Source organism: Pristiophorus japonicus, chromosome 15, assembly GCF_044704955.1.
Source record: "Pristiophorus japonicus isolate sPriJap1 chromosome 15, sPriJap1.hap1, whole genome shotgun sequence".
Taxonomy (NCBI): domain Eukaryota; kingdom Metazoa; phylum Chordata; class Chondrichthyes; family Pristiophoridae; genus Pristiophorus; species Pristiophorus japonicus.
This window is the reverse complement of record NC_091991.1, coordinates 81,392,424-81,411,173: the sequence shown is the minus strand read 5'-3', so window position 1 is coordinate 81,411,173 and position 18,750 is coordinate 81,392,424. Positions and strand designations below refer to the sequence as shown.

The following is an 18,750-nucleotide window of genomic DNA, read 5'->3' as shown; positions in this document are numbered from 1 at the left end:
AGAAGACTGTCGGGCAAAGTCATACAGGGCTGCTGTCCAATGCCAATCTCATTGTAAAGTGCTAATTATGTTAATCGGGCCCTCTGCCAGATTGAACGTCTTTCAGGGTTTGCTCCACCTCCCAGCACTTGCATTATCAACGCACGCATGACTAGTTCACTGGCCTGGCCTGCTAAAATTGGATTCTTTAATGTTGGGGAAAGTTGGTACTAAGGGAGAGAAATTTGCCTTGTTAGCGCCCCCGGGGTGCAAATGATTTCTCGCGCAGGGCTGCTACCGCCTCCCGCAGCAGTTAGCGGAGGTACAAACCAGCGGCGCCCTGGTAGCGATCCAGGTCACGGTGCCGGCAATGATGACGTCATCACCGTGCGCAGCGACCCCGTTTTTGCCCCGGAGCGGAAATTCCATAGTGCCCCGTGAGGCTGCTGTGGACGATGTTTGCGGCAACCTCGCGGATCCCGAACCGGGCCGCAATCAGCGCGCTGGGCGAGAATTAAAGGGGAGGTGGCTGACTTGATGATTTCACGGGGTCGGTGCTGTCATGTGCAGCCCGGCACTCTGCTTCTATGCCGGGCTGCAGCCACGGCATCCCGCCCCGGTGGAGAAGTAGCGGCCCCTCACCCCACTGCAGAGCTCACAGCGTGCCCTCCCCTTCAACGAAAGGTGAGAGCCCTGTGTTCCCGCAGTGCTACGCGGCACTCTGTGTAGCGCTGGAAAATTCCCACGCTTACTGCCCCGGTCCCACCCCCGAGAGAAAGTGGAGCACCCGACATTGCAGTCCACTTCCTCTCCAGGGTGCTAACCACAATTTCGCAGCTAGGAGCTGACTTCCGCCAAGGCCGCAGGAAGTCCTGACTCGCCTCGGTTACCGTCCCCAAACACGGCCGCACTGAATTTCGCCTCGTAAAACTCTGGGGTTTTAGTTGTGAGAAAGTATGAGGGTTTGTTTCAATTGTTTGCTGTACCTCTCTCAACTCCTCCACTCTCTCTGATTTGTTATACCCTATGTCTGACTTCCAGTCCTGAAGGAACAGGAAATCCCTCCAACTAAATATTGGAAAGACCAAAGTCAATTGGCCCAGATTTTGCAGTGGCAATCATAGAATAATAGAAATTTACAGCACAGAAGGAAGCCATTTCGGCCCATCATGTCCATGCCGGCTGACTAAGAGCTATCCAGCCTAATCCCACTTTCCAGTTCTTGGTCCGTAGCCCTGTAGGTTATGGCACTAGTCCACATCCAAGTATTTTTTAAATGTGGTGAGGGTTTCTGCCTCTACCACCCTTTCAGGCAGTGAGTTCCAGACTCCCACCACCCTCTGGGTGAAGAAATTTCCCCTCAAATCCCCTCTAAACCTCCACCCAATTACGTTAAATCTATGCCCCCTGGTTGTTGACCCCTCTGTCAAGGGAAACAGGTCCTTCCTTTCCACTCCAGACCCCTCATAATTTTAAGCACCTCAATCAGGTCTCCTCTTAGCCTCCTCTGTTCCAAAGAATGCAGACCCAGCATCTCCAATCTTTCATCACAGCCAAAATTCTCTATTCCAGGCAACATTTTTGTAAATCTTCTCTGCACCCTTTCCAGTGCAATCACATATTTCCTATAATGTGGTGACCAGAACTGCACACAGTACTCCAGCTGTGGCCTAACCAGTGTTTTATGCAGTTCAAGCAAAACCTCCTTGCTCTTGTATTCCATGCCTCCATTGTCTATATGCCACCTTATCTACCTGGCCTGATACCTTCAGGGATCTGTGGACCTGCACTCCAAGGTCCCTTTGTTCCTCTACACTTTTTAATTTGGTACCATTTAATGTGTATTCTCTTGCCTTGTTAGACCTCCCCAGATGCACTACCTCACACTTATCCGGATTGAATTCCATTTGCCACTGTTCTGCTCACCTGCCCAGTACATTGATATCTTCCTGCAGTCCACAGCTTTTTTCTTCATTATCAATCACGCAGCCTATCATCTGTAAACTTCTCAATCATAACCCCAACATTTAAGTCCAAGTAATTGATATATACCACAAAAAACAAGGGACCCAGCACTGAGACCTGCAGAACCCCACTGGATACAGCCTTCCAGTCACAAAAACACCCATCAACCATTACCCTTTGCTTCCTGCCTCTGAGCCAATTTTGGATCCAACTTGCCACTTTGCCCTGGATCCCATGGGCTTTTACTTTCGTGACCAGTTTACCATGTGGGACCTTATCAAAAGTTTTGCTAAACTCCATATACACGAACTGTATGCACTGCCCTCATCGACCCTCCTGGTTACCTCCTCAAAAAATTCAATCAGGTTAGTCAGACACGACCTTCCCTGAACAAATCCATGCTGACTATCCTTGATTAATCTGTGTCTTTCCAAGTGAAGATTTATCCTGCCCTCAGGATTTTTTCCAATAATTTTCCTACCACTGAGGTTAGGCTGACTGGTCTGTAATTACTCGGTCTTTCCCTTTCTCTCTTTTTAAACAAAGGCACAATATTAACAGTCCTCCAGTCCTCTGGCTCCACACCTGTAGCCAGAGAGGACTGGAAAATGATGGTCAGAGCCTCTGCTATTTCCTTTTTGCTTCTCTTAACTTCCTGGGATACATTTCATCCGGGCCTGGGGATTTATCCACTTTCAAAGTTGCTAAGCCCCTTTATACTTCCTCTCTCACTATGTTTATCTCGTCTAATATTTCACACTCCTCCTCCCTCATTGCAAAGTCTGCATCGCCTCTCTCTTTTGGGTAAACACATGCAAAGTATTCATTAAGAATCAAACCCATGTGTTCTGCCTCCACACACAGATTACCTTTATGGTCTCTAATAGGTCTCACTCTTTCTCTAATTATCCTCTTGCTCTTAATGTATTTATAAAACATCTTTGGGTTTTCCCTGATTTTACTTGCCAACATTCTTTCATGCTCTCTCTTTGCTTTCCTGATAACATTTTAAATTGCACCCCTGCACTTCTTATACTCCTCTAGAGTTTCTGCAGTGTTGAGTTCTCGATATCTGTCATAAGCTTCTCTTTTTTTCTTTATCTTACCCTGTATGTCCCTTGATCTAGATTTGTTAGCCCTACCCTTTTTTTTAAGGCAACATACTTGCTCTGTACCTTCAGGATCTCCTCCTTAAATGCCTCCCACTGCTGACACTGATTTACCATCAACTAGCCATTTCCAGTCCACTTTGGCCAAATCCCATCTCAGCTCAGCAAAAGTGGCTTTACTCCAAATGAGAACTTTTATTCCTGGTCCCTCTTTGTCCTTTTACATAACAATCCTAAATCTTACTGTATTATGATCACTAGCACCAAAATGCTCTCCCACTGATACCCCTTCCACCTGCCCCTCTTCATTTCCCAAAACCAAATCCAGAACCTTGTCGGACTTGTTCAATACTGGCTAAAGAAGTTTTCCTGAATGCATTTTAGGAATTCCGCACCCTCTGTACCATTCACACTGCTTTTTCCCCAGTTAATATTAGGGTAGTTGAAATCTCCTGACTATTACAGCTCTATAGTTTTTACACTTCGCAGCAATTTGCCCACATATTTGTTCTTCTATCTCCCTCTGACTGCTTGGGAGTCTATAGTACTCTCCCAGTAATGTGATCGCCCCTTTTTTGTTCTTCAATTCAACCCATATGGCCTCGTTTGATGGCCCCTCTAACATATCATCCGTATGCAGGTACAGCAAGTAATCAGGAAGGCAAATAGAATGTTGGCCTTTATTGCAAAGGAGATAGAGTATAAAAGCAGAGAAGTTCTGCTACAACTGTACAGGGTACTGGTGAGGCCACACCTGGAGTATTGCGTACAGTTTTGGTCTCCGTATTTAAGGAAGGATATACTTGCATTGGAGGCTGTTCAGAGATGGTTCACTAAGCTGATTCTGGAGATGAGGGGATTAACTTATGAAGATAGGTTGAGTAGGTTGGGCCTATACTCATTAGAGTTCAGAATAATAAAAGGTGACCTTATTGAAACATAAAAGATAATGAGGGGGCTCGACAAGGTGGATGCAAGGAAGATATTTCCACTCACAACGGAAACTAAAACTAGGGGACATATTCTCAGAATAAGGGGCCGCCAATTAAAACTGAGATGAGGAGGAAATTTTCTCTCTGAGGGTTGTAAATCTGTGGAATTCTCTGGCCCAGAAAGCTGTGGGGGCTAGGTCACTGGATATATTTAAGGTGGAGATAGACAGATTTTTGAGTGATAAGGGAATAAAGGGTTATGGGGAGCGGGCAGGGAAGTGGAGCTGAGTCCGTGATCAGATCAGCCATGATCTTATTAAATGGTGGAGCAGACTCCTGCTCCTATTTCTTATGTTCTTATCATCCCTTCTCACCGCTGTAATTGTTTATTTAATTAATACTGCACCGCCAACCTCCACCCCCTCATTTCCACCCCCCCCCTTCTCTATCCCATTTGAAAACCCTGTAACCAGAAATCTTGAGCTGCTATACCTGCCCTTCTTTCAGCCATGTCTCAGTAATAGCTATAATATTGTACTCCCAAGTATCTACCTGTGCTCTCAGCTCATCTGCCTTATTCCCTATACTCCTTGCATTGAAGTATATACCATTTAGTATTGCCAAACACCTCTGTTGTCTATTTTCCAGCCCTTGTTTCCTCTGTCTTCCAAATTCACTTTCTCCTTTTCTGTTGTCCAATTGCAGATTTGCTTCTCTCCCTACTGAATCTATTCTCCGGTTCCCATCCCTCTGCCAAGCTAGTTTAAACCCCAACAACACTAGCAAACCCTTCCGCGAGGATACTGGTCCCGGCTCTGTTGAGGTGCAACCCGTCTGGCTTGTGCAGGTCCCACCTCCCCCAGAAACGGTCCCAATGCCTCAGGAATCTAAAGTCCTCCTGCCTGCACCATCTCTCCAGCCATGTATTCATCTTCTCTATCCTCCTATTTCTGTACTCACCAGCACATGGCACCGGCAGTAATCCGGAGATTACTACCTTTGAGTTCCTGCTTTTTAATCTCTCTCCTCGCTCTCTAAACTCTGCCTGCAGGACCTCATCTCTCTACCTATGTCATTGGTAGTGATATGGACCACGACCTCTGGCTGTTCACCCTCTCCCCCCCCAGAATGTCTTGCAGCCGCTCGGTGACATCCATGACCCAGGGAGGCAACATACCATCTTGGAGTCACATCTGCGGCCGCAGAATCGCCTATCTGCTCCCCTGACTATTGAATCCTCTATCACTATTGTTCTTCCATTCTTCTTCCTCCCCCCTGTGCAGCTGAGCCACCCGTGGTGCTGTGGATTTGGCTCTGGCTGCACTCACCAGAGGCACCATCGCCCTCATCGGTACTCAGAACAAAATACTGGTTGGAGAGCGAGATGGACTCAGGGGACTGCTGCACTACCTGCCTAGTCCTCCTCTTCTGTTTGGTGGTCACCCACTTCCTCTCTGCCTGCACACTCTTTAGCTGTGGGGTGACCACCTCCAGAAATGTTCTATCCACGAACTTCTCAGTCTCGCGGATGCACCGCCGTGACTCCAGCTGCCGCTCAAGCTCCGAAATGTGGAGCTCAAGTTGCTGCAGCTGGAGACACCTCTTGCACACGTGGTCGTCCAGGCTTCGTGAAGCGTCCAGGACTTTCCATATGGCACAGGATGTAATGATGGGAAAACTGTCAGCATTTCCCATCATTACTGCTCTGAAACTGAGCGTAACTTCAGAAGTTAGCGCCTGCGCAGATAAACGTAGAAATCTCCGCCACAGGCTGCGCTGTGGAACACCAAATCACTGAACTGATGAAAATTATGCTAGAATATCGCTGTTAAAAAAACTCAAAAATATTAAGCCTTGTTGAAAAAGGCTTTGTTTGTAATTGGGTTTTTAACAGTGTACTGACTGCTGAACAACCATTCTGGCCCTGAAAAATGAATTTTATATATGTGGAATGTCAAATTTTTCCATTAATATGATTTTAAAATGTTTTTGCATAGGATTACACAGGCCATTCAGGTCAACTAGTCCATGCCGTTGTTTATGCGCCACTCGAGCCTCTTTCCGTCTTTCCTCGTCTAACACTATTAGCATAACCCTCTATTCCCTTTTCCCTCATATGCTTATCTAACCTCCACTTAAATGCATCTATACCATTTGCTTCAACCGCTCCCTGTGGCAGCGAGTTCCATATTCTCACCACTCTTTGAGTAAAGAATTTTCATCTGAATTCCCTATTGGATTTCTTGGTGACTATGTTATATTGATGGAGTCGAGTTATGCTCTTCCCCACAAGTGGAAACATTCTGTATCTACTCTATCAAAACCTTTCAGAATTTTAAAGACCTCTATTAGGTCACTGCTCAGCCATCTCTTTTCAAGAGAAAAGAGTCCCAGCCTGTTCATCCTTTCCTGATAGCTATACCCTCGCATTTCTGGTATCATCCTTGTAAATCGTTTTTGCACCCTTTCCAGTTTCTCTTTATCCTTCTTGTAATATGGCAACCAGAATTGTACGCAGTATTCCCAAGTGTGGTCTAACCGAGGTTTGATTCGGGTTTAGTATAACTTCTCTACTTTTCAATTCTATCCTTCTAGAAATAAACCCTTGTGCTTGGTTTGCTTTTTTAAATGACCTTGTTAACCTGTGTGACAACTTTTAGTGATTTGTGTATTTGTACTCCGAGATTCCTTTGCTCTTCTTCCTCACTTAGATTCGTATTTTCCAAGTAATATGTGACTTCCCTATTTTTCTTACCTCACATTTATCTGTGTTGAATTTAATTTGCCAATTATATGTCCATTCTGCAAGATTATTAATGTTGTCTTATAATTTGTTGCAGTCCCCCTCATTAATAACTACCTCCCCTCCCAACTTGCAAATTTAGAAATTGTGTTTTTGATTCCAAAGTCTAAATCATTAATATAAATTGTGAACAACAGTGGTCCTAGCACTGATCCTTGTAGAACATCACTACCCACCTTCTGCCACTGTGAATAGCTGCCCTTTACCCCCACTCTCTGCTTTCTGTATTGAAACCAGCTAGTTATCCATTCTGCTACTTGTCCCCTGACTCTGCATTCTCTGACCTTGTTCATCAGTCTATTGTGTGGTACCTTATCGAAGGCCTTTTGAAAATCTAGATAACTTACATCTACTGCAGTACCATTGTCTACTCTCTCTCTGCTGCCTGTTCAAAAAGTTCACTGAGGTTGGTCAAGGAAGGCTTTCTTTTTTGAAATCTCTGCTGACTATTCATTATTTTATTTTTGGTTTCTAGATGTCCTTCTATTTTTTTCCTTTAGTAGGGATTCCATTATTTTTCCTACCACCGATGTTAAGCTGGCTGGCCTATAGTTCCCTGAACATGTTCTATCCCCCTTCTTAAATATAGGTATTACGTTAGCTATCTGCCAGTCCTCTGGCACTACACCTTGTTCTAATGAATGATTAAATATGTATAGTAATGCCTCTGCTATCTCTTCCTTAGATTTTTTTAAACTGCGTGAATGTAATCCGTCCGGACCAGGGGTTTTATCCTCTTTGAGTTTGATTAGTTAATTTAATATTTCTCCTCTTTTTATTTTAAATGCAGTTATCTAATTTCTAATCTCATCATCCATTTCCACTTATTCTGTCTCCCAGGTAAAGTAATTATTTAATATTTCTGCCATCTCACTATCGCTGCCTGTGATATTATCCTGGCCATTCCTTAGTGGCCCTATTCCAATCCCAACTTACTTTTTTTATTTATGTGTCTGTAAAATATTTTACTATTTTGTTTTATGTTCCTTGATGATTTAATTTCATAGTTCCTTTTTGCCTTTCTAATTGTTCTTTTGACTAACCTCCTAATCTCTTTGTATTCTCTCTTGTCATGCTTTCCCCTGCTGTCTATGTACATAGTATATGCCTCTTTCCTCACCCTCAATTTTACCCTTATGTTTTTATTCATCCATTTTTAATATAATAATTTTTTTAAGTTTGTTTACCGTATCTCAGATTCTATGTGTATATCCCAATATTTATTTCGCTTTCTATGAAATTCATAAAAGTAAATTATAATTTGTGCATTTTATTTCCTGCTTTGCTGTCTGTGAGAATTCTTCAATGTGATTGGCTGCTTAGCCAGCTTGATGACATCACTGTTGCTGGGCGCTGGTGATTCGCTTGATAATTGCCCCAGATTCAAACTGTGGTCGGCAGAGCTGAAATTGACACCACAGAGATCGTTAGATATTTGTGGTCAGATTTCTTTGAGGTCGGCAGTGAGCACCGTCCGGGTCCACAAATTCCGGGCCATTGTTTTCGATCCCCGCTATAACAACTTACGTCTATATCGCACATTTAACACAGTGAAACGACCCATAGCGCTTAACTGGAGCTACAAACTCTGTTCCCTAACCACCGACTCCAACCCTTTCCCTAGTCATTGTCTGAGGCTGAATCAAACTGTTTGCAACCTTGGTGTCCTACTTGACCCTGAGATGAGCTCCTGACCACATATCCATTCCTTCACCAAGACCGCCTACTTCCATCTCCGTAACATTGCCCATCGCTGCCCCTGCCTCAGCTCATCCGCTGCTGAAACCCTCATCCATGCCTTTGTTGCCTCGACTCAATTACTCCAAAGCACTCCTGGCCGACCTCCCATCTTCCACCCTCCATAACCTTGAACTCTTCCAAATTTCTGGTGCCCTTATCCTAACTCACACCGTCCCGTTCATCCATCGCCCCGTGTTCGCTGACCTACATTGGTTCCCGGTCTGACAGCGCCTCGATTTTTAAAATTCTCATCCTTGTTTTGAAATCCCTCCATGGTTTAACCCCTCCCTATCTCTATAACCTCCTCCTGCCCTATAACCCTCCGAGATCTCTGCGTTCCTCCAATTCTGGCCTCTTGCGCATGCCCAATTTTAATTGTTCCACCATTGGCAGTCGTGCCTTCAGCTACCAAGGCCAGAAACTCTGGAATTCCCTCCCCGAGCCTCTCTGCCTCTCTTTCCATTTACGAGGCTCCTTACAACCTACCTCTTTTTGACTAAGTCACTTATCCTACTTTCTCCTTGTGTGGCTCTCTCCTAATAAGTCCTTATGTGGATCGATTTTTAGTTAACGCTCCTGTGCAGTGCCTTGGGATGTTTACTTTGCTAAAGGAAATATATAAATTTGCTCGTCTCTGTTGCTCAAGGTGTGCCAATTTTGCACGTAGACATTTACTTTTGCACAAGACCTTCTGCGGGTATCGTTGCCTGCTGCAGTGATCGACGGTTCTGTGGGTAGGAATTCCTTTGGCGGTTCCTGTAATTTAAATGATGAAGATGGGTTCATGAGGGGATTCCAGGTGACACCTGAGGCATTGTGTTTCGTATTAAAATAGGATTGATTGATTAAATATATATTCGATGAGTTTGTGTGGCTGGATGGCTGACTTAAGCTAATAGTTTTCCCCTCGGCATGCAGCACTCAGGAAATGATGAGAGAAATTGCCTTGATACGTTTTTTGAGAGTCATGACTCAGCACTTCAGTTTTTGCAGATCAGGCCACCTCTCAGTTTATCTTGATGATAAAAAAAACAATTGGATTAGTGTTTTTAATTAGGGAATTAATTACATTTATGTGTTTACAAAAGTTCAATGATTTTGAAGCAAGTCAACTTATTGAAGGGTCGGCTAACTCCATTAACCCATCAATGCTCACTCCTCCATCCACTAAACCTTGTGGCGCAGAAATTGAGGCCCGCCCCAAACGGGACGCACCTACCGTTTTTGAAAGTTTTTCTCCGTGGGGAGGGCCGCTGCGAGCTCTGCAGCCACTTCAGTAGCAAACACTGGACCACCCGGGAGGGTTTCAGCCGGGACAGCGACCTGGCATCCAAGAGGGAGAGCCAGGCTGCCCGTTGGTGGCTCGGCCCAACCTGCAGCCATAATTATCAGCCTGACCTGGCAGTCGGCCGACAAAAAAAAACATGGTGTCGCCGGCAGCGCCACCTCCCCTTTAATGGTGGCCACACCGCCAAGCCACAGAGAGTGTACTGACAGCAAAAACTGCCACTGGCACCGAACGGCAACTTCATTCACCTCCTGCCTCAACCATAATGATGCTAACTCCAATTATAGCAAATTGGCATGCTGTCCAGGGTTTTGTTGATCTGGCTGTGAGAATTCTGCTTCTCACTTCCTCTTAGTTAATGTACCAACTCATTCACTTTGCACAATCCATTTGTTTGAATAGTGCAAGTAAAGTAGCTGCTTATTTTGGGATGCCAGCTATAACTGTTTCTGTGCTGTATATGCTATGTAGTTCTAACTCTGTGTAACTCTGTGGGTAGTCTAAGAAAGTTGTGGGTTCAAGCCCCACTCCAGAGACTTGAGCATAAAATGTAGGCTGATACTCCAGTGCAGTGCTGAGGGAGCACTGCATTGTCAGATGAGATGGTAAACCGAGGCCCTGTCTGCCCTCTCAGTTGGACGTAAAAGATCCCATCGCATTGTTTCGAAGAAGAGTCGGGGCATTCTTCCTCAACCAACATCACTAAAAAAAAACAGATTATCTGGTACTGTTTGTGGGAGCTTGCTGTGCGCAAATTGGCTGCCGTATTTCCTGCATTAAACAGTGATTACATTTCGAAAGTACTTCATTGGCTGTAATGTGATTTGGGGCGTCCTGAGGTCATGAAAGGCACTATTTAAATGCAAGTCTTTCAATCGTTTTTTATTTATAATTGACAAAGAGCACCAGTAAATAGGAAGACTTCTCCCAGTTAGTCCTTTTTAGTGACTGCTTCTTACTTGCATTGTTCACCCTTGGCCCAGCGATAGCACTCGTGCCATTGAGTCAGCAGGTTATAGGTTTAAGCTCCAGTCTAGAACTTGAGCACATAATCAAGGTTGACACTAGTGTAGTATTGAGGGAGTATTACACTAATGATCATCATCATAAGCAGTCCCTCGGAATCGAGGAAGACTTGCTTCCACTCTTAACATGAATTCTTAGGTGGCTGAACAGTGCAATCCGAGGACCACAGTCTCTGTCACAGGTGGGGTAGATAGTTGTTGAGGGTAACATAGAAACATAGAAAATAGGTGCAGGAGTAGGCCATTCGGCCCTTCGAGCCTGCACCGCCATTCAATAAGATCACGGCTGATCATTCCTTCAGTATCCCTTTCTTGCTTTCTCTCCATACCCCTTAATCCCCTTAACCGTAAGGGCCATATCTAACTCCCTCTTGAATATATCCAGTGAACTGGCATCAACAACCCTCTGCGGCAGGGAATTCCACAGGTTAACAACTCTCTGAGTGAAGAAGTTTCTCCTCATCTCAGTCCTAAATGGCCTACCCCTTATCCTAAGACTATGTCTCCTGGTTCTGGACTTCCCCAACATCAGGATCATTCTTCCTGTATCTATCCTGTCCAGCCATGCATTTGCCCACTTACCTACACTGTCCAAGTCACCCTGCAGCCTCTTAGCATCCTCCTCACAGCTCACACCGCCACCCAGTTTAGTGTCATCCGCAAACTTGGAGATATTGCACTCTATTCCTTCATCTAAGTCATTAATGTACATTGTAAAGAGCTGGGGTCCTAGCACTGAGCCCTGCGGCACTCCACTAGTCACTGCCTGCCATTCTGAAAAGGACCTGTTTATCCCGACTCTCTGCTTCCCATCTGCCAACCAGTTCCCTATCCACATCAGTATATTATCCCCAATACCGTGTGCTTTGATTTTGCACACCAATCTCTTGTGCGGGACCTTGTCAAAAGCCTTTTGAAAGTCCAAATACACCACATCCACTGGTTCTCCCTTGTCCACTCTGCTAGTTACATCCTCAAAAAAATTCCAGAAGATTCGTCAAGCATGATTTCCCTTTCATAAATCCATGCTGACTTGGTCCGATCCTGTCACTGCTTTCCAAATGCGCTGCTATTTCATCCTTAATGATTGATTCTAACATTTTCCCCACTACTGATGTCAGGCTAACTGGTCTATAATTGCCTGTTGTCTCTCTCCCTCCTTTTTTAAGAAGTGGTGTTACATTAGCTACACTCCAGTCCATAGGAACTGATCCAGAGTCGATAGACTGTTGGAAAATGATCACCAATGCATCCACTATTTCTAGGGCCACTTCCTTGAGTACTCTGGGATGCAGACTATCAGTCCCCCGGGATTTATCGGCCTTCAATCCCATCATCCCATCAATTTCCCTAACACAATTTCCCGCCTAATAAGGATATGCTTCATTTCCTCCTTCTCACGAGACCCACTGTCCCTTAGTACCTTTGGAAGGTTATTTGTATCTTCCTTCGTGAAGACAGAACCGAAGTATTGGTTCAATTGGTCTGCCATTGCTTTGTTTCCCATTAAGGGAGAGTGGGACAGGTTTGCCGCACGCTCTTTCCGCTGCCTGCGCTTGATTTCTGCATGCTCTCGGCAACGAAACTCGAGGTGTTCAGCGCCCTCCCGGATGCACTTCCTCCACTTAGGGCGGTCTTTGGTCAGGGACTCCCAGGTGTTGGTGGGGATGTTGCACTTAATCAGGGAGGCTTTGCGGGTGTCCTTGTAATGAACATGCTAGCTGTCAGGTTGAAATGTTGCAACTGTTTGCTGAGGTGGATGTGAAGGATCCCTTGGTACGTTATTGAAGAGGAAGGAGTTCGCTACGTGCCCTGATCAACATTCATCCTTCAACCAATGCCACCAAAACAGATCAATTGACTATTAACCTCATTACTTTCTATAGGACCTTGCAGTGCACAACTTGACTTTTGGGTTTGTCGACAATTGACCACAATTTAAAAAAATATGAATTGGTTCTGAAGATTCTTGCGATGTCCTAAAGACGTGCAACTGGAAGTTGTTATTCTCCGCCTTTCTTTACAATGGATGGGTAGAAACCCTCGCCAAAGTTAATTTGTTTGTGTCCAGAATCTGCAAATGTACCCAGGGAAAGGATCCTATTGAATGACAATCGGAATTCTCTTTGCAAAGAAGTGGATAAAGTCTCAGCTGATAATGAATTGAAAGAAGGATTAGTTAAGATTGGCTTCGGAGCATACCATACCTGCCTATCCGAATGGATAGATTGGACCCTGGATTCCTGGCATGGTGGTGGTTAAACTGTGGTCAGGAGATCGCAATCCTTCACATTTGGTTGCGCCCCAAGTTTTGGCCCTACTGATAGGGAAAAAATTATCCAGCAGGAATCTGCACAGTGCCTTCTGGAGCTTCTCATATTTACCCCTGCAGATCCCAACACGGCCTGGTTTCTGGGTTCTCAGTCAACTGTTGCCCCATCAGTGTACCCCCCTGAGGGGTGGCAGGGTCCTTTTGCCCATTTCTCCTTGGGTATGGATTCAAGCATTGTGGGAAAACGGCCCAATGTTAGAAAACCATGTACTTTCTGTAGCAGAAATGGAAAAATTATTGGAAATCTAGGACCTGTTCATGGTCCACAGCTGGTTTCAGCTGGTTTGGCAACACTCCTCCTAATACTTGTATACCACACATCTAGGACACGCACCACCCCAGCAGAACAGTATTTACTGCTGGTTGAATGTTGGAGTCGACCTCCATTTTTCTTGTTGGCCAGCTGACGGGGGTGGGGGAGAGGGATGGTCTGCCATGAATCTTTGGTGTGGCAGAGTTAAACTCTTGTCCATTTTCCCAGCAGTATAGTGGCTATAAGACCATGACCTCTTTCATTTTCTGTATGATGAGATCTTTGTATTTGACTTTGAGAAAACTGAACTTTGAGATCTTTGGAGCTGAATCCAAGCAAAATTGAATGTTCATTGCCACGAGCTCTGTTCTTGGGAAATGAGTTGAATGTTTCAATTCACTAGTCATGTAATTAAATAAACTGACAGTTTGTGAGTGAAAGCACAGCCTGGCGCAGTACTGAACCATACAATTAGTCCAAGAGCAGTGCTGAAGTGGTAGCTCTTGTCCTGGGCATTGCTGCAAAGCGACAGTGACTTTAGCACCCCTGTAGTGGGCAGTTGGCAGGATGTGACAGCGGTGGAGGGGCTCGGCCATGTTTCCCATTGCTGACACTATCTAGTAACTGTTGCTGGAAGGGGTATGCACGTGGCTGTTGCAAGAGCTGAGGATTGAGCATGACTACGATATCCCCTCTAGGGGGAATAATCCCCCGCTGCCGAAAAATCTCACCGTCTACACTCATACTCACACTGGCAGCCAGGCAAAGGGCAGCACAGATTTGGGGCTAAACTGGAGACCTTTGTAGTGTGAATGGAGGAGGTATGCGTTTTGCTGACACCCCACGGATCTCAGCAAGTGTTTGCACCTTGAGTCGAAGACAAAATATTGGGGGTGGGGGGGGGGGGAGGGGTAAGAACTCTTGGTTTCTGTAATGAAATTACTGCTGTTTGTATTGAAAAAGGATAGACCTTCATTGATCAGCCAATAGGAGAAGGGGATGGACTTGCTAGTCTTTTCCTCTCCCAAGTCAGAGGGAAAAGTTGCAGGGACAGTGTTGAGTGGGCTCATCTCAATCTGGGAGGTGGCAAAGTGTTGGTCTCGACATTCGTGGACTAGGGACAGACAAATCAGACAGATTGCCCCCTCCTGATGCTGATTCAATGCTGCCGAAGAGTATGTGTATGTGTGGGCATCACAGGAGAACTTAATGCCCGAAGGGGTGGTAGAGGCAGAAACTGTCACCACATTTAGAAAGTACTTGAAGTGCAGGGTTACAGACCTAGAGCTGGAAAGTGGGATTAGGCTGGATAGCTCTTGGTTGGCTGGCACGGGCACGATGGGCCAAAATGGCCTCCTTCTGTGCTGTAACTTTCTATGATTCTATGATAACCGGGTCGGGCCAGGCTGAGATGCTCTCTGTGAATGAACAGCCTGCCAACACTCCTGTCCCGGCTCACTGATTCTGAATGGCTACTCGGACAAGATAGTGAAGGCTGCCGTTGCCCATGGCAACCTATTCAGGAGAGGAGAGAATCGGTTTAAAGGACAGCACCTTTGTTTTATGGAGACCATGTGGTAAGGAGCAAAATAGATAATGGGGATGTCCTTGTATTGCCATTTATACATATAACTTGTACGCCTCCTTGAACAAGCTCTACTTATTTCTGTACTTCTTGTGCTTTCACTCTCCCCAGTCGCTTCCATTGCAGATCCATGAACCAGTGTGCTTGTTTTATCTGTTTTGATATTAGCAACCATCGAGGATTTTAATTGGAAGCTCCCAGCTGTCACCCTGTCTGTAGTATTTCTCATTCTTAGTGATTGTTGAAGTTCAGTGAAGCCTAAATTTACAATTTGCAGCTCTCCAGTCAGAACAATTTGTTGCTGCTTTCCAAAATGATGTACGCTTCTAACACACATCTCCTTTCCTGTTTCACTACCTTAATTTCTCCAATTTGACCAACCTGTTCTTCCCCTCTAGTCACTTTCTCATCCTCCTAGAGGCACTGGCTCTTGACAGCTCTTAGAATTAAAGAATTATACAGCACAGAAGGAGGCCATTTGGCTGATTGTACCTGTGCCGGCTTTTTGAAAGAGCTGCCCCATTAGTGCCACTGCCCTGCTCTGTCCCCAGAGCCCTGCATTTTTTCCCCTTCAAATATGTATCCAGTTCCCTTTTGAAAGTTACTATTGAATCTGGCAGTGTATTCCAGATCATAACCACTCGCTGCATAATTTTTCTCCCCTCATTTCTCCTCTGGTTCTTTTGCCAGTTACCTTTCGGTTCCTTTGCCCAAGTGAGAGCTGTTCCTTGAGCAGAAACAGGCTATTCAACTGTGGAGGGAACCGTGGACCACCTGACATCCACGCACCCACTTTCTCCAGCAGACACCACTGGATACCAGTCAGGAGCAGGAAACCTGTCAGATTCCTCCCCTCCTCTTCCCTAACCCAAGGGCACTGAGGCTGATTGTAGCACTGGCCCAACTCTTGCTCTGGACGGGGGTCAGCCTTGGCTCAGTAGGAGCCTCTGACTCAGAAGATGGTGGGCCCAAGTCCCACTCTAGAGACTTGAGCACGTAATCCAGGCTCTCACTTCAGTGCAGTACTGAGGGAGTGCTACACTGTCGGAGGTGCTGTCTTTTGGATGAGACATTAAACTGAGGCCCCATCTGCACTCTCAGGTGGAAGTTAAATATCCCATGACATTATTTGAAAAAGAGCAGGGGAGTTCTCGCTGTTGTCCTGGTCAACCAACATCACTAAAAACAGATTATCTGGTCATTATCACATTGCTGTTGGTGGGATCTTGCTGTACACAATATGGCTGCTGCCTTTCCTACATTACAACAGTGATTACATTATACAAGTACTTCATTGGCTGTAAAGCGCTTTGAGACATCCTGAGGTCCTGAAAGAGTCTGCCAAAGAGACGTGGGCTCGCACCTGGAAGGCATGCCTTGCGCAGTGTTGCTGCTGTCCTGAACTAGATGGACCGTGGTCTTTTCGTCTAGAAAATCCTATATCCTCCACTTACTGAGATCCAGTTGGCTCCATATCCAAGCAGCAACACTCTAATTCCCAGCCTCGAAGTGTACCCCATCCACTTCCTGCTTAACCATACTTGGTCTTAGGTCCAGCCTGCCAGCCGTGACCTTTCACTCCATCAAACTCGGCTCCACATCCAGCCCACCTCTGAAATGGCCGATTGCTACTGCAGGTTGCTGCCTCAGCCTCAGTTCCACCTGTAATGTGTTGCTTCAAGGGCTCTTTGCTTAAGAGTTCATAGCAACACATTGCTATTAAGAACTAATTGGTGTATTAGCCAAGGTTTAACAATCACACTACACATTACCAGTTCATCCACTAGGCTCACAACCACCTGCCTCATCGTTTTCCCAACTGGCTGGGGTTTTATTGAGTCTTGTGAACATCACGTGACTGGCTAAGCCACTCCCAACTCAACAGCTCTACAACTATTTTAATCGAACTTAAAGCCGAGTGCCCCCTTATTAAACAGACACTAGAACACTCAAATTAACAAATAAAACTTTATAGCGATCTTAAACGAATAAAATCAGTTTTCACATCAGTAATTCCCCCTCGAGAAGTCCTTAAAATTTGGTTGCCAGGCCCAGGGGTGATGATGCACTCCAATCCCTACGGCGCCCACCTCTCGCAGAAGGCCGCGATCGTACCGGTGGAAACCGCGTGCTCCATCTCCAGGGACACCCTGGCGCGAACGTAGCCGCGGAAGAGAGGCAGGCAGTCAGGCTGAATGACCCCCCTGACCGCCTGTTGCATGGACTGGTTAATGGCCACCTTGGCCAGGCCAAGGAGCAGTCCAACAAGGAGGCCTTCCAACCTGCCCGCTCCCAAAACACTGGCTGCCTAAAGATCAGGAGCGTGGGACTGAAGTGCATCAACAGCTCTACAAACCCGTGAGCATACTCACAGGTGCATACTTTACACCACCCAAAATCAAGTACTTTCATATGGAACTTCTGGCAGTGGGCCCAAATGCACGTGTGGAGTGAGAGTGCTTTTGTGCGCTCTGTACCTTGGCTGACACTCCATTGCAGTGTTGAGAAAGTGCTGCGTTGTTGGAGGTGCCGAATTTTGAATGAGACATTCAACCGAGGTCCTGTTTTCCCTCTCAGGTGGACATCAAAGATCCCATGGCACCATTTTGAAGAAGAGCAGGGGAGTTCCTCTCGATGTCTTGGCCAAAATTCATCCCTCAACCAACATCACTAAAGCAAATGATCTGGTCATGATCACACTGCCGCATTTCCTAAATCGGAACAGTGACTACACTCAGTATTTCTTTCGCTGTGAAGCGCTTTTGAGACGTCCTGAGCTTGTGAAAGGCACAATAGAAATGCAAGTCTGTCTTTCTCACTGTTGGCTATGCCCCTGGCTGAGACCAGCTACGTCAGGACAGATTGTGGATTAATCCTCCCAATTTCTGGTCTGCTTCGGTGCATTGCTGCTGTATCGTGTACAGTCTGTGCCTGAACCAGTGAATCATTCTGTACTTTTATGACACCTTCTGTCCTCCAAAGGATTTTCACAGCAGCTGCTTTGCTGCAAGCGAAATATCGAACATCTATTATTCAAGACCTTCTACATCAAAAGAGGTTTTGCCTCCTGCTTGAAATGGGATTTTGAAAATCTGGAGATGCAAAATGGTTTTAGTATTACGCCGTGAATTATTTTTCACAATTCCTTTAATTTGGCAAAACAAACCATCCTGGCCGTCATTTGTTGTAACCTTTGAGTGTTTCTGCGATCTCTTGGCCTTAAGGCTCAAAATATTCCTGAAACTACCGTGCGTGAAGGACTTCTCGAGGGGGAATTACTGATGTGAAAACTGATTTGAAAGCTGTGTTTAAAATTTTAATTTATGCACTGCTATACTCAGGCTCCTAATTAAATGTAGAAGATGTCTTTGGAATGAACAGGGATACTGGACTTGCTTCTGGCCTGTTTATTTTGGATAATCTTTGAAGTGCAGCCTAATATTTGGGAGTGAATTCTAATTTTGTAATTCTCTGGAAATACTCTGGTGGGAGTGAGTTAGAAGGCTCTAGTTTAAGAACATAAGAACATAAGAATTAGGAGCAGGAGTAGGCCATTCAGCCCCTCGAGCCTGCTCCGCCATTCAATAAGATCATGGCTGATCTTCAGTCCACTTTCCTGAACTGTCCCCATATCCCTGGATTCCCTTAATATATAAAAATCTATCGATCTCTGTCTTGAATATACTCAACGACCGAGCCTCCACAGCCCTCTGGGTTCACCACCTTCTGAGTGAAGAAG

General features: G+C 45.5%; 1 protein-coding gene across 1 annotated transcript in view; it reads left to right on the top strand.

Moving 5' to 3' along the window:
- The window catches only part of cntn1b (contactin 1b), a 1,027,096-nt gene that overhangs the window by 95,216 nt on the left and 913,130 nt on the right, over window positions 1–18,750 (top strand). The gene's annotated exons all lie outside the window — the stretch shown is intronic.